Genomic DNA, 14787 nt, shown 5'->3' on the forward strand with positions numbered 1-14787 from the left:
TCTTAGAAACTATTCTGTCACTCTTCATCAAAAGCCACCATGGGTCTAGCCTGCCAGAATTGGTGGGCAATACCAATTACTTTCATATGTGGTGTCAGAGTTCCTTGAAAATGGTGTGATTTGGTTTTTCTTTTTTTTTTTTTTGGTTTTACATTATCAGAGAACAAACAGAATAGTGTCTTAGGTGTCATAATCTTTGCAGGTGTTTTCCTGTGCCTCTAAGAATTCTATTTCATTCCTGGTGGGTACAATTTGAGCTACAGGGAGGAGTTGCTTTCTTATCTTTCAAAATGTTAGTTTTATGAAGAGCCCTTAAGTATATATCCATGCGTGCCCTGGGGCAAATGCTGAAATAGGTCTCTCTGAACAATATGTCCTTCAATAACTTGCTTCATGATCAACGATTTGGGTAAGTATTGGTTATTACGCTGTTTTGAGAGAATTCACAGAAATAGTATCAGCAGATGTTTTAAGAAAAGATTTGCTGGAATTAAAACACTTTTATTAATGTGGAACTCTACATTTTTTTGCATGTGTGTTTTTCTGTTACTTTCTTTTTAAAAATGTACAATTTTACCATAGAACTTATATATTTATTAAAGGTGTGGACTGTTATCTTAATTTTCTAGATATATAAAGATCTATTTTTACCTACTTTTATAATGTCTTCTAATAACAATAATGATAACCAGCAGTTATGTGACTGATATACTACTAATGCATACTGGCATTATTTCCTTAACTTCCCCAAACATGTTAAGAGGTAGATATTTATTATTATGTACACTTTACAGATGGGTAAACTCCTATATAGAGAGTCTGAGTCACTTTCCAGAAGTCACTAGGTAATACAAGAAAAAGTCAGGTTTCAAAACCAGGGTCAGCTAATGATATAGGTCACTTTTTTGACCACTATGCTTTATTAATACCCAGAACTGGACATGAAACTTTAGAGCGATGTGAGTGCAGCTTGTACATTTTTAAAGTGTTTTTTTCCATCCTAGCATAAGAAGTGGAAAAGCAGGTTGATACTGGAGAGAGTTGCTTTCACAGAGTACAAAGTAAATAAAACAATATCTTAAGTAAAAATGTATGGAGAAAAAGTTTTCTTTTCTGCAACTATTTGAACACTCTCCTGTGTGTTCTAGACTTGTGTGTGGAACAGAAAAACAGCACCAACTGTTGGACGAAAAGGAACTATGTTGAGAGGATCATGTCCTCTCATCAATGTCATGAAAAACCGTTACTCATAAAGCAGTGGGGTCCGGCAAGAACGGCCCTACCAAGAGCAAGCTGTCTTATTGGCCAGGGGGTTAAAATAGCTTCTAGTGTGATTAAGGACTCTACCTCCAAACAAAACAAAACAAAAAACATTATACCAGAGCCAAGACTGGGATGTCAGCTTGTGGATATGGAGCCAACAGTGGGGCTATTTATTCAACAGCACACATGACAAAATTCAGCTCAAACCAAAGGGGGGCACATTTTCAAATGAGGCCTTGTAGATCCTGTTATTTAGTAATGGGATTTGTGGGTATTAAGTCTTGTGCATGAAAAATCTACAGCTAGGTGACCAATTTTCATGTGACAGAGCAAATAATTGAATTTTAAAAATCTGAGGGGCTCTCCTCAGGGGCGCCACTGAGGTGGCGCAGTGGTTAAGAATCCACCTGCCAGTGCAGCAGACACGGGTTCGAGCCCTAGTCCGGGAAGATCCCACATGCCGCGGAGCAACTAAGCCCGTGCGCCACAACTACTGAGCCTACGCTCTAGAGCCCCTGTGCCACAACTACTGAAGCCCGTGCGCCACAACTACTGAAGCCCGCATGCCTAGAGCCCGTGCTCCAAAACTAGAGAAGCCACTGCAATGAGAAGCCCGCGCACCACAATGAAGAGTAACCCCCGCTCGCCGCAACTAGAGAAAGGCCGCGTGCAGCAACGAGGACCCAAGAGAGCCAAAAATAAATAAATTAAATAAATTAAAATCTGAGCAAAACAGTGCAAATGTTTTGGCAACTTTTACAGTTTTCATTCTCTTATATCTGCGTTGTCAGAAATGATACATTTATGGTAAACTTAGTGTAAAATGATGGTATGATCCAAAGTGAATTAAAAAATTTACAAGTCATCTATAGTTGGTGAAATTTCTCTGATGGAAATAATGGTTTAAGTGAATGGAACCAGCATAGTCCCTGGAACATAAGAAAGACCCCTTGAATGTGTCTTGAATCTGATGGAACAAGCTGCTCTGAAAAGGACTTGGTTTTAATTATTAAACTGCTGCTATCACGCAGATGCTCTCTGGGTAGAATTGTATAATTTTGCTTTCCTTAGTGGTGCTGGAACAAGGTTATAAAATACGCATGTTTTATTTATTTATTTTGTCTTGGAATTAGTGGCTAAAGACTGCTTAATTTCATAACCATGAGCTTGTTCATTTCCTTTCCTCTCTTTCAGAATGTGGAGGGAGATTTTCATTCAGGAGCATAAATTCTGTGATGCCATTTTGCTCACATTAAGTTGAATTTTTGCCAGGTGTTATGTTCAATGCAGTCACTGCTGGGGATTCTGTGGGTGTTACTGAAAATTACTTGGACAGAAAAACAATATGTTGGCTCAGGACAGGCTGAGAAAGTGGTGATTCAGGGACACCAGGGAGTGCTTTGCAATATGTGGCAGTGGCTGGAATTCTTTTTGCATCATTTCCAACCCAAACATCGCCACTCAGAGCTTTGTCACTTTCCAGTGACAGTATTTCCGCCGAAACTTCTTAGATTGCTATCTTAGTATAGACATTGCTCCTTAATTAGCACCTACCTAATCCACTAATTTTTAACACTCTTTAAAGACAGGAAGTCTCCGTTTAAAAATGTGAAAATCAATAAAGAAATTATCAAGGAACATCGAATCTTGATAAGAAGACTTTTAAACAAAATACAAGAGCTGTAGCTAATAATAAAAGATGAAGCTCTCTTCCTGTGTTCTCTATTTTCTTTTTTTCCTACCACTTATTATATGTCTCTTGCTTCTCTCAACAGGGCACGTAAAGGGACCATCTGTTCTTTAGCTGTTTCTCCTTATCAGTGACTTTCAAACCCTTTCCTTTAGTCACTTTCTCACCCTTAGTTCTGGTTCCTTAATCCAACTAGCCAAATAGAATTTCCCTTTTAGACTGAGTGCCTACAACGTACTTTACTTTTTTTTTTAAAAAACATCTTTATTGGAGTATAATTGCTTCACAGTGCTGTGTTAGTTTCTGTTGTACAACAAAGTGAATCAGCTATATGCATACATATATCCCCATATCCCCTCCCTCTTGAGCCTCCCTCCCACCCTCCCTATCCCACCCCTCTAGGTGGTCACAAAGCACCGAGCTGATCTCCCTGTGCTATGTGGCTGCTTCCCATTAGCTATCTATTTTACATTTAGTAGTGTATATATGTCCATGCCACTCTCTCACTTCGTCCCAGCTTACCCTTCCCCCTTCCCGTGTCCTCACGTCCATTCGCTATGTCTGCATCTTTATTCCTGTCCTGCCCCTAGGTTTTTCAGAAGCATTTTTTTTTTTTAGATTCCTTATATATGTGTTAGCATACGGTATTTGTTTTTTTTTTTCTGACTTACTTCACTCTGTATGACAGTCTCCAAGTCCATCCACCTCACTACAAATAACTCAATTTCGTTTCTTTTTATGGCTAACATTCCACTGTATATATGTGCCACATTTTCTTTATCCATTCATCTGTCGATGGACACTTAGGTTGCTTCCATGTCCTGGCTGTTGTAAATAGAGCTGCAATGAACATTGTGGTATATGAGTCTTTTTGAATTATGGTTTTCTCAGGGTGTATGCCCCGTAGTGGGATTGCTGGGTCGTATGGTAGTTCTATTGTTTTGTAAGGAACCTCCATACTGTTCTCCATAGTGGCTGTATCAATTTACATTCCCACCAACAGTGCAAGAGGGTTCCCTTTTCTCCACACCCTGTCTAGCATTTATTGTTTGTAGATTTTTTGATGACGGCCATTCTGACCGATGTGAGGTGATACCTCATTGTAGTTTTGACTTGCATTTCTCTAATGACTAGTGATGTTGAGCATCCTTTCATGTGCTTGTTGGCAATCTGTATATCTTCTTTGGAGAAATGTCTATTTAGGTCTTCTGCCCATTTTTGGATTGGGTTGTTTGGTTTTTTGATATTGAGTTGCATGAGCTGCTTGTAAACTTTGGAGGTTAATCCTTTGTCAGTTGCTTCATTTGCAAATATTTTCTCCCATTCTGAGGGTTGTCTTTTCATCTTGTTTATGGTTTCCTTTGCTGTGCAAAAGATTTTGGAAGAGTTTGAGAAGTATAGGTGTTAACTCTTCTCTAAATGTTTGATAGAATTTGTCTGTGAAGCCGTCTGGTCCTGGGCTTTTGTTTGTTGGAAGATTTTTAATCACAGTCTCAGTTTCAGTGCTGTGATTGGTCTGTTTATATTTTCTATTTCTTCCTGGTTCAGTCTCGGAAGGTTGTGCTTTTCCAAGAATTTGTCCATTTCTTCCAGGTTGTCCATTTTATTGGCATATAGTTGCTTGTAGTAATCTCTCATGATCCTTTGTATTTCTGCAGTGTCAGTTGTTAACTCTCCGTTTTCATTTCTAATTCTGTTGATCTGAGTCTTCTCCCTTTTTTTTCTTGATGAGTCTGGCTAATGCTTTAACAATTTTGTTTATCTTCTCAAAAAACTAGCTTTTAGTTTTATTGATCTTTGCTATTGTTTCCTTCATTTTTTAAAATTTATTTCTGATCTGATCTTTATGATTTCTTTCCTTCTGCTAACTTTGGGGTTTTTTGTTCTTCTTTCTCTAATTGCTTTAGGTGTAAGGTTAGGTTGTTTATTTGAGATGTTTCTTGTTTCTTAAGGTAAGTTTGTATTGCTATAATCTTCCCCTTAGAGCCGCTTTTGCTGCATCCCATAGGTTTTGGGTCATCGTGGTTTCATTGTCATTTGTTTCAAGGTATTTTTTTATTTCCTCTTTGGTTTCTTCAGTGATCTCTTGGTTATTAAGTAGTGTATTGTTTAGCCCCCATGTGTTTGTATTTTTTACACATTTTTTCCTGTAATTGATATCTAGTCTCATAGCATTGTGGTCGGAAAAGATACTTGATACGATTTCAATTTTCTTAAATTTACCAAGGCTTGATTTGTGACCCAAGATATGATCTATCCTGGAGAATGTTCCATGAGCACTTGAGGAGAAAGTGTAATCTGCTGTTTTTGGAGGAAATGTCCTATAAATATCAATTAAGTCCATCTTGTTTAATGTATCATTTAAAGCTTGTGTTCCCTTATTCATTTTCATTTTGGATGATCTGTTCACTGGTGAAAGTGGGGTGTTAAAATCCCCTACTATGATGGTGTTACTGTCAATTTCCCCTTTTATAGCTGTTAGCATTTGCCTTATGTATTGAGGTGCTCCTATGTTGTGTGCATAAATATTTACAATTGTTATATCTTCTTCTTGGATTGATCTCTTTTTATTTTTTCTTTTTCATTTTTTTTATTGTGGTAAAATATACGTAACATAAAGTTTACCATCTTGACCATTTTTAACTGTACAGTTCTATAGCATCAAGTACAAAAAGCTACTTCACATTATTGTGTACCCATCACCACCATCCATTGCCAGAACTTTTTCATCTTCCCCAACTGAAACTCCATACTCATTAAACAATATCACCCCATTCCTCCTTCCCTCCAGCCCCTGGCAACCATCATTCTACTTTCTGTCTCTATGAGTTTGACTACCCAAGTAGTTAATGGAATCATATAGTAGTTGTCCTACTGTGACTGGTTTATCTCACTTAGAATATCTTCAAGTTTCACTGTGTTGTGTCATGTGTCAGAATTTTCTTCCTTTTTAAGGTTCAATAATATTCCAATGTATGTATATAATACATTTTGTTTATCCACTCATCCTTCATTGGACACTTGGATTGCTTTCACCTTTTGGCTATTGTGAATAATACTGCTATGAACATGAGTATACAAATATCTCTCCGAGATCCTGCTTTTAAATCTGTGGGGTATATACCCAGAAATGGAATTGCTGGATTAAATGGTAATTTTATGTTTAATTTTTTTCTAGGAACTGTTATACCAGTTTCCATAGTGCACACCATTTTATATTCACACCAGCAATGCCAGAGGTTCTAGTTTCTCCACATGCTTGCCAACACTTATTTTCTGGTTTTTGATAATAGCTATCCCAGTGGTTATGAAATGATATGTCACTGTGGTTTTGATTTGCATTGCTCTAATGATTAGTGATTTGAATATTTTTTTCATGTGCTTATTGGCCATTCGTATATCTTCTTTGGAGAATTGTCTATTCAATTCCTTTGTGCATGTTTAAATCTAGTTGTTTATTTCTTTTGTTGTTAAATAGTAGGAGTTCTTTATATATTCTAGATGTTACCCCCTAATTAGATACGTAATTTGCAAATATTTTCTCCCATTCCATGGGTTTCCCTTTCTCTCTTTTTTTTTTTAATTTTATTTATTTATTTATTTATTTATTTATTTATTTTAATGCTATTCTTCTCTGCTTACATTCTTTTTATTTATGTATGTATGTATGTATGGCTTTGTTGGGTCTTCGTTTCTGTGCGAGGGCTTTCTCTAGTTGTGGCAAGCGGGGACCACTCTTCATCGCGGTGCGCGGGCCTCTCACTATCGCGGCCTCTCTTGTTGCGGAGCACAGGCTCCAGACGCGCAGGCTCAGTAATTGTGGCTCACGGGCCGAGTTGCTCTGCGGCATGTGGGATCTTCCCAGACCAGGGCTCGAACCCGCGTCCCCTGCATTGGCAGGCAGATTCTCAACCACTGCGCCACCAGGGAAGCCCTCCCTTTCACTCTCTTGATAGTGTTATTTGAATACACAAATGTTTTAAATTTTGATGTACTCCAATTTATCTGGATTGATCTCTTGATCATTATGTAGTGTCCTTCTTTGTCTCTTGTAATAGTCTTTATTTTAAAGTCTATTTTCTCTGATATGAGAATTGCTCCTCCAGCTTTCTTTTGATTTCCATTTGCATGGAATATCTTTTTCCATCCCCTCACTTTCAGTCTGTATGTGTCCCTAAGTCTGAAGTGGGCCTCTTGTAGACAGCATATATATGGGTCTTGTTTTTATATCCATTCAGCCAGTCTATGTCTTCTGGTTGGAGCATTTAATCCATTTACATTTAAGGTAATGATCAGTATGTATGTTCCTATTACCATTTTCTTAATTGTTTTGGGTTTGTTGTTGTAGGTGTTTTCCTTCTCTTGTGTTTCTTGCCTAGAGAAGTTCCTTTAGCATTTGTTGTAAAGCTGGTTTGGTGGTGCTGAATTCTTTTAGCTTTTGCTTGTCTGTAAAGGTTTTAATTTCTCCGTTGAATCTGAATGAGATCCTTGCTGGATAGAGAAATCTTGGTTGTAGGTTTTTCCCTTTCATCACTTTACATATGTCCTGCCACTCCCTTCTGGCTTGCAGAGTTTCTGCTGAAAGATCAGCTATTAACCTTGTGGGGATTCTCTTGTATGTTATTTGTTGTTTTTCCCTTGCTGCTTTTAATATTTTTTCTTTGTGTTTAATTTTTGATAGTTTGATTAATATATGTCTTGGCGTGTTTCTCCTTGGATTTATCCTGTATGGGACTCTCTGCGCTTCCTGGATTTGACTGACTCTTTCCTTTCCCATATTAGGGAAGTTTTCAACTATAATCTCTTCAAATATTTTTGCAGTCCCTTTCTTTTTCTCTTCTTCTTCTGGAACCCCTAAAATTTGAATGTTGGTGCATTTAATGTTGACCCAGAGGTCTCTGAGACTGTCCTCAATTCTTTTCATTCTTTTTTATTTATTCTGCTCTGCGGTAGTTATTTCCACTATTTTATCTTCCAGGTCACTTATCCGTTCTTCTGCCTCAGTTATTCTGCACTTGATTCCTTCTAGAGAATTTTTAATTTCATTTATTTTGTTGTTCATCATTTTGTTTGCTCTTTAGTTCTTCTAGGTCCTTGTTAAACGTTTCTTGAATTTTCTCCATTCTATTTCCAAGATTTTGGATCATCTTTACTATCATTACTCTGAATTCTTTTTCAGGTAGTCTCCCTATTTGCTCTTCATTTGTTTGGTCTTGTGGGCTTTCACCTTACTCCTTCATCTGCTGTGTGTTTCTCTGTCTTCTCACTTTGCTTCACTTACTGTGTTTGGGGTCTCCTTTTCGCAGGCTGCAGGTTCGTAGTTCCCGTTGTTTTTGGTGTCTGCCCCCAGTGGGTGAGTTTGGTTCAGTGGGTTATGTAGGCTTCCTGGTGGAGGGGATTAGTGCCTGTGTTCTGGTGGACATAGCTGGATCTTGTCTTTCTGGTGGGCAGGACCGCGTCCGGTGGTGTGTTTTGGGGTGTCTGTGACCTTATTATGATTTTAGGCAGCCTCTCTGCTAATGGATGGGGTTGTGTTCCTGTCTTGCTAGTTGTTTGGCATAGGGTGTCCAGCCCATTAGCTTGCTGGTCATTGAGTGGAGCTGCGTCTTAGCATTGAGATGGAAATCTCTGGGAGAGCTTTCGCTGTTTGATATTATGTGGAGCCGTGCGGTCTCTGGTGGGCCAACGTCCTGAACTCAGCCCTCCCACCTCAGAGGCACAGGCCTCACACCCGGCCAGAGCACCAAGACTCTTAGTCACACGGCTCAGGAAAAAAGGGAGAGAAAAAGAAAGAAAGAAAAGAAAAAGTTATTAAAATAAAAAGTGAAAAGTAATTATTAAAAATAAAAATTAAAAAGTAGTAAAAAACAAAAAAGAAAAAAAAGAAGAGAGCAACCAAACCAAAAATCAAATCCACCAGTGATAACAAGTGCTAAAAAGTATATTAAAAAAAAAAAAAAAAAAAAAAAGGACAGACAGAACCCTAGGACAAATGGTAAAAGCAAAGCTATACAGGCAAAATCATACACAGAAGCATACACATCCACACACGCAAAAAGGGAAAAAGGAAAAAATATATATATTGTTGATCTCAAAGTCCACTGCCTCAAGTTTTGGATGATTCGTTGTCTATTCAGGTATTCCACAGATGCAGGGTCCATCAAGTTGATTGTGGAGCTTTGATCTGCTGCTCTGGAAGCTTCTGGGGGAGATTTCCCTTTCTTGTCTTTGTTTGCACAGCTCCCGGGGTTCAGCGTTGGATTTGGCCCTGCCCCTGTGTGTAGGTCACCTGAGGGCGTCTGTTCTTTGCTCAGACAGGACGGGGTTAAAGGAACAGCTGATTCAGGGGATCTGGCTCACTCAGGCCGGGGGGAGGGAGGGGTACGGATGCGGGGCGAGCCTGTGGCAGCAGAGGCCGGCGTGATGTTGCACCAGCCCGAGGCGCGCCGTGAGTTCTCCTGGGGAAGTTGTCCCTGGATCATGGGACCCTGTTAGTGGCAGGCTGCACCGGCTCCCGGGAGGGGTGGTGTGGAGAGTGACCTGTGCTTGCACTCAGGCTTCTTGGTGGCTGCAGCAGCAGCCTTAGCGTTTCATGCCCGTCTCTGTTGCCCGCGCTGATAGCCGCGGCTCGTGCCCGTCTCTAGAGCTCGTTTAGGCTGTGCTCTGAATCCCCTCTCCTCGCGCACCCTGAAACAATGGTCTCTTGCCTCTTAGGCAGGTCCAGACTTTTTCCCGGACTCCCTCCTGGCCAGCTGTGGTGCACTAGCCCCCTTCAGGCTGTGTTCATGCCACCAACCCCAGTCCCCGCCCTGCGATCCGACCGAAGCCCGAGCCTCAGCTCCCAGCCCCCGCCCACCCTGGCGGCTGAGCAGACAAGCCTCTCGGGCTGGTGAGTGCTGCTCGGCGCCGAGCCTCTGTGCGGGAATCTCTCCGCTCTGCCCTCTGCACCCCTGTGGCTGCGCTCTCCTCCGTGGCTCCGAAGCTTCCCCCCTCTGCCACATGCAGTCTCCGCCCACGAAGGGGCTTCCTAGTGTGTGGAAACCTTTCCTCCTTCACAGCTCCCTCCCACTGGTGCAGGTCCCATCCCTATTCTTTTGTCTCTGTTTTTTATTTTTTCTTTTGCCCTACCCAGGTATGTGGGGAGTTTCTTGCCTTTTGGGAAGTCTGAGGTCTTCTGCCAGCGTTCAGTAGGTGTTCTGTAGGAGTTGTTCCACATGTAGTTGTATTTCTGATGTATCTGTGGGGAGGAAGGTGATCTCCACATCTTACTCCTCTGCCATCTTGAAAGTCTCCCCTCTACTTTACTTTTTTATAAACTTTATAAATTTATAAATATACAAGTAAAATATATTTATTGAATAAATGCAGTTTTTTAAAATTTATAACTTTTAAAGTTTTAAAGACAAGCATGTATTTCTTTTATAATCAAATGTAGGGTGACCAGCCTTCCTGGTTAGCCTGAAACTGTCCAGTTTTAGTGCTGAAAGGCCTGTGTCCTGAGACACCCAAGAATCCTAGGTGAACCAGGGCAACAGGTCATGTCTAAGAACATAACAATAGTTCTAAACATCCTGGCAGCCAAAGCAAAGACGAAAAGTTGCTATTTATCATGTAACTCAGGAGGAATAAAGTATATCAGTTCTTCTGTGAAACCTGGTGTCTGTGTGTGTTGTTTTCTTATTTTATTGCTAATTACTAAATTCAAAGAAAAGTTAGGCTAAGCATTATATAGGAGGTACTGAATAACATTTAAGATTCTATGTCAGTTTCTCAAAAAAATAAACCAACCAACCCCAAAATAGATGTAGAAGCTATAGGGCTAGTTCTTACATTGCCTTTTGGAAAAGTAAAGCTCTAAGCCTGGATTGCACTAAATAAACGTAATTCTGTGGGCATCTAAAGAGCTGATGCAATTTTCTGGGCAGTTACGTATATAAAATGCATATAAAATACTCGAGCAGTAAGTAGCTAGTATGTCTCCTTAAGATATCATGCTGTAACAATGATATATCTCTGGTAGATATTTCCCAGGACCTGAATAGCAGAGTTGGAGGTTACTTGTTTGATCAAGGGCCTTACTGTTTGGTATTCTAAACTGCTCATGACAGATGAGCCAGTGTCATAGCTTTATGTTATCTAAAGCAGTGAGTCTAAAGTCCTAGGCCACCGGAATGTTATTACCACTTAAACTTTTCCAGTATTTTTATAATAAAAACTTCCCAGGTTTACTCGGGTGGTTATCCATATTTTCCATGCATTTTCTTGGCTGTGTTGCTTCGCAGGATAAGCCTGATCTCTTACAACTAAATATTAATTAACTCATTCTTTCATTTTTTTCATTCCACACATATCCAGTTACTATTGTGGGTACCAAAGGTACAACAGTGGACACATCAGACAAAATTTCCCGGCCATCATGCAGCCTACAGTCTACTGGGTTGATATACACAATAAGCTAACAAGGTGGTGATCAGTACTTTGGAGCAAGGGAGATTGGAAGAATTGGGAGAGTGTTTTCATTTCAAATAAAGTCACATTGGCTAAAGGCCTAAAGGAGATGAGAGAGCAGGCCATGGAAATATAAGGGGAAGATCTGGGAGCTAGTGCATCTCTTTTTTGGTACTGTTTTTCTTTGTATCACTGTGCTGTAAATACCCATTATTTGGGTATAACACAAATAGAGCAATCTCAAGGCCTCAGTTAAAAATATGTACAGTTAAAACAATAAACGAGGCACAAGATTGGAGTCATATCTTTCTTATATTGAAATTGGAAAACAGTTGTAATTCTAATAAACAAATGTGCCTGTTATAATCTCGTGGCCTCAATAGGGTGGTATTATGAAAAATGCTACTGGATTAGAGAGTCAAGAAACCAAGGTTCTGATTGTGGCTACACTTCTAATTAACTATGACATTGTACAATCCATAATCTGGTTCTGTTTTTTTTTTTTTTTTTAATGTTAAGGAATGTCAAGGTGCATCCTACTGCAAATTCTATTTCTGGAATGATGTAATCTAAGATTCCAGAATTAAATTGTACCAATTCACTCTGCTGTGGAGAAAAATAATACTTCTCACGACCACTCCCTTCCCGCCTCAGAAATTTACTATCCTAATACTCTGTTGGAGCCAGCTAAAGAACACCCTGAAAGGTTGTGTCCTGTAGCATGAAGCATAAAATTCCCAATACATCTGTTTTAACAATTATGGTAGGCAGAATTCTAAAATAATTTACAGTGACCTAAGCTCTTGTGTAATCTCCTGTCCTTGAGTGTTGGCAGGACCTGTGAATGTGATGGGATATCACTCCCAAGATTATGTTACTTTCTCCATATAGGCAAAAGCTAAAGGATATAATTAAGGACTTGAATCAGTTGACTTTGAGTTAATAAAAGACAGATTATCCTGGGAGGGCCTGACATAATCAGGTAAGACATTTAAAACCAGGATTAGGTTTTCCCTGAGTTCAGAGAAGCCTTAAAGAAGCAAGCCCCCATGAGTTTTATAACTACAAAAAATTTAATTCAGCCAGCAGTCCGATGAGCTTAGAAATGGGTTTTTTGCCTAGTCAGGCCTCCAGATGAGACCCCAGTCCTGGATGACACCTGGATTGCAGTCTTGTAAGACCCTTAGTAGAGGACCCAGCTAAGCTGTGCCCAGATTTCTGATTCAAAAAACTCTAGGATAATAAATGGGTTGTTGTAAGCCATTCAGTTTGTGGTGATTTATTATGCAGTGATAAGAAACTAATATCAGTAGAAATGGAATTGCTACAATAATCCCATGTAATTTAAAAAAATCAACATACATTGAAGACCAAAATCTCATTTACTATCATAACATAGGTAAGATACTGTTAATATTTTAGTGAATTTTCTTCTAGTATATTTCTAGGCATAGTTTTTTGGCTTCTTTCCCCAATACCAAGCCCAAAATACCAACCATGCTGCCACCTTGTGGCATTTGTTCTAGCTCCAGAGGGCTGTGGGCCCATGGACTTTGGCAGATGGAAGGTTTTGTTGTGGCCAGCTAGACTATGCTTCCCTATAAATACCCAGCCTTGAGGTTACTGATCAGTTGTGTCATTGACACCTGTGTCATACAGTTTTATAACTCAAAGTGGGAGCAACAAGTTTTTGACTCTCAGGAGCAAAACTGAGGCACCAAAACTAAAACCTAATGACATCCACCTACATCTTAACTGTAACTCTCTCAAGCCTTTCAATGATTTTTTCTAAGCTTCCAAACCCTTGTATTATTTATTTATTTATTTTGCTTTATTACCTATTCATTTTTATTTATTTTTAATTGAAGTATAGGTGATTTACAATATTGCGTTAGTTTCAGGTGTACAGCATTGTGATTCAGTATTTTGGCAGACTATACTCTATTATAGGTTATTCCAAGATAATGGGTATAATTCCCCATGCTATACAGTATCTTTGTTGCTTATCTATTTTATATATAGTAGTTTGTATTTGTTAATCCCATACCCCAGTTTGTTTCTCCCCCTTTACCTCTCCCCTTTGATAACCACAGGTTTGTTTTCTATATCTGTGAGTCTGTTTCTGTTTTGCATATGCATTCATTTATATTATTTTCTTGGATTCCACATGTAAGTGATATCATTCAGTATTTCTCTTTCTCTGTCTGACGTATTTCACTAAGCATAATATTCTCTAGGTCCATCCATGTCACTGCAAATGGCAGTATTTCATTTTTTATGGCTGAATAATATTCCATTGTGTATATGTATCTCACATCTTCTTAATCCAGTTGTCTATTGGTGGGCAAATGGGTTGCTTCCATGTCTTGGTAAATAATGCTGCTGTGAACATTGGGGTGCATGTATCTTTCCAAGTTAGTGTTTTCATTTTTTTCCAGATATATACTCAGAAGTGGAATTGCTGGATCATATGGTAGTTCTGTTTTTAGTTTTGAGGAACCTCCATAATGTTTTCCATAGTGACTGCACCAATTTACATTCCAATCAGCAGTGTATGAGGGTTCCCTTTTCCCTACGTCCTCTCCAACATTACTTATTTGTAGACTTTTTGATGATAGCCATTCTGACAGATGGCAGGTGATATTTCATTGTGGTTTTGATTTGCATTTCTTTAGCAATTAGTGATGTTGAGCATCTCCATGTGCCTATTGGCCATCTGTATGTCTTCTTTGGAGAAATATCTATTCAGGTCTTCCCATTTTTTGACTGGGTTCTTTGTTCTCTTGACTTTGAGTTGTATGAGCTGTCAAGTGCATTATTAGCAAATATTTTCTACCATTCCATAGGTTGTCTTCTTGTTTTGTTGATGATTTTCTTTCCTGTGCAAAAGCTTTCAAGTTTAATTAGGTCCCATTTGTTTATTTTTGCTTTTATTTCTTTTGCCATAGGAGACTGATCCAAGAAAATATTGCTGTGATTTATGTTAGAGTGTTCTGCCAGTGTTCTCTTCTAGGAGTTTTATGGTTTCAGGTGTTAAAGTTAGGTCTTTAAACCATTTTGAGTTTATTTTTGTATATAGTGTGAGGGAGTGTTCTAATCTCATTGTTTTACATGTGGCTGTCCAGTTTTCCCAGCACCACGTGTTGAAGAGACTGTCTTTTCCCCATTGTATATTCTTGCCTCCTTTGTCATAGGTTAAATGACCATAGGTATGTGAGTTTATTTCTGGGCTCTCTATTCTGTTCCATTGATCTATGTGTCTGTTTTTGTGCCAAAACCACACTGCTGTTTTGATTACTGTAGCTTTGTAGTATAGTCTGAAGTCTGGGAAGAGTATGCCTCCAACTTTGTTCTTTTTTCTCAGGATTGCTTTGGCAATTCAGCGT

Source organism: Balaenoptera musculus, chromosome 5, assembly GCF_009873245.2.
Source record: "Balaenoptera musculus isolate JJ_BM4_2016_0621 chromosome 5, mBalMus1.pri.v3, whole genome shotgun sequence".
NCBI classification, from domain to species: domain Eukaryota; kingdom Metazoa; phylum Chordata; class Mammalia; order Artiodactyla; family Balaenopteridae; genus Balaenoptera; species Balaenoptera musculus.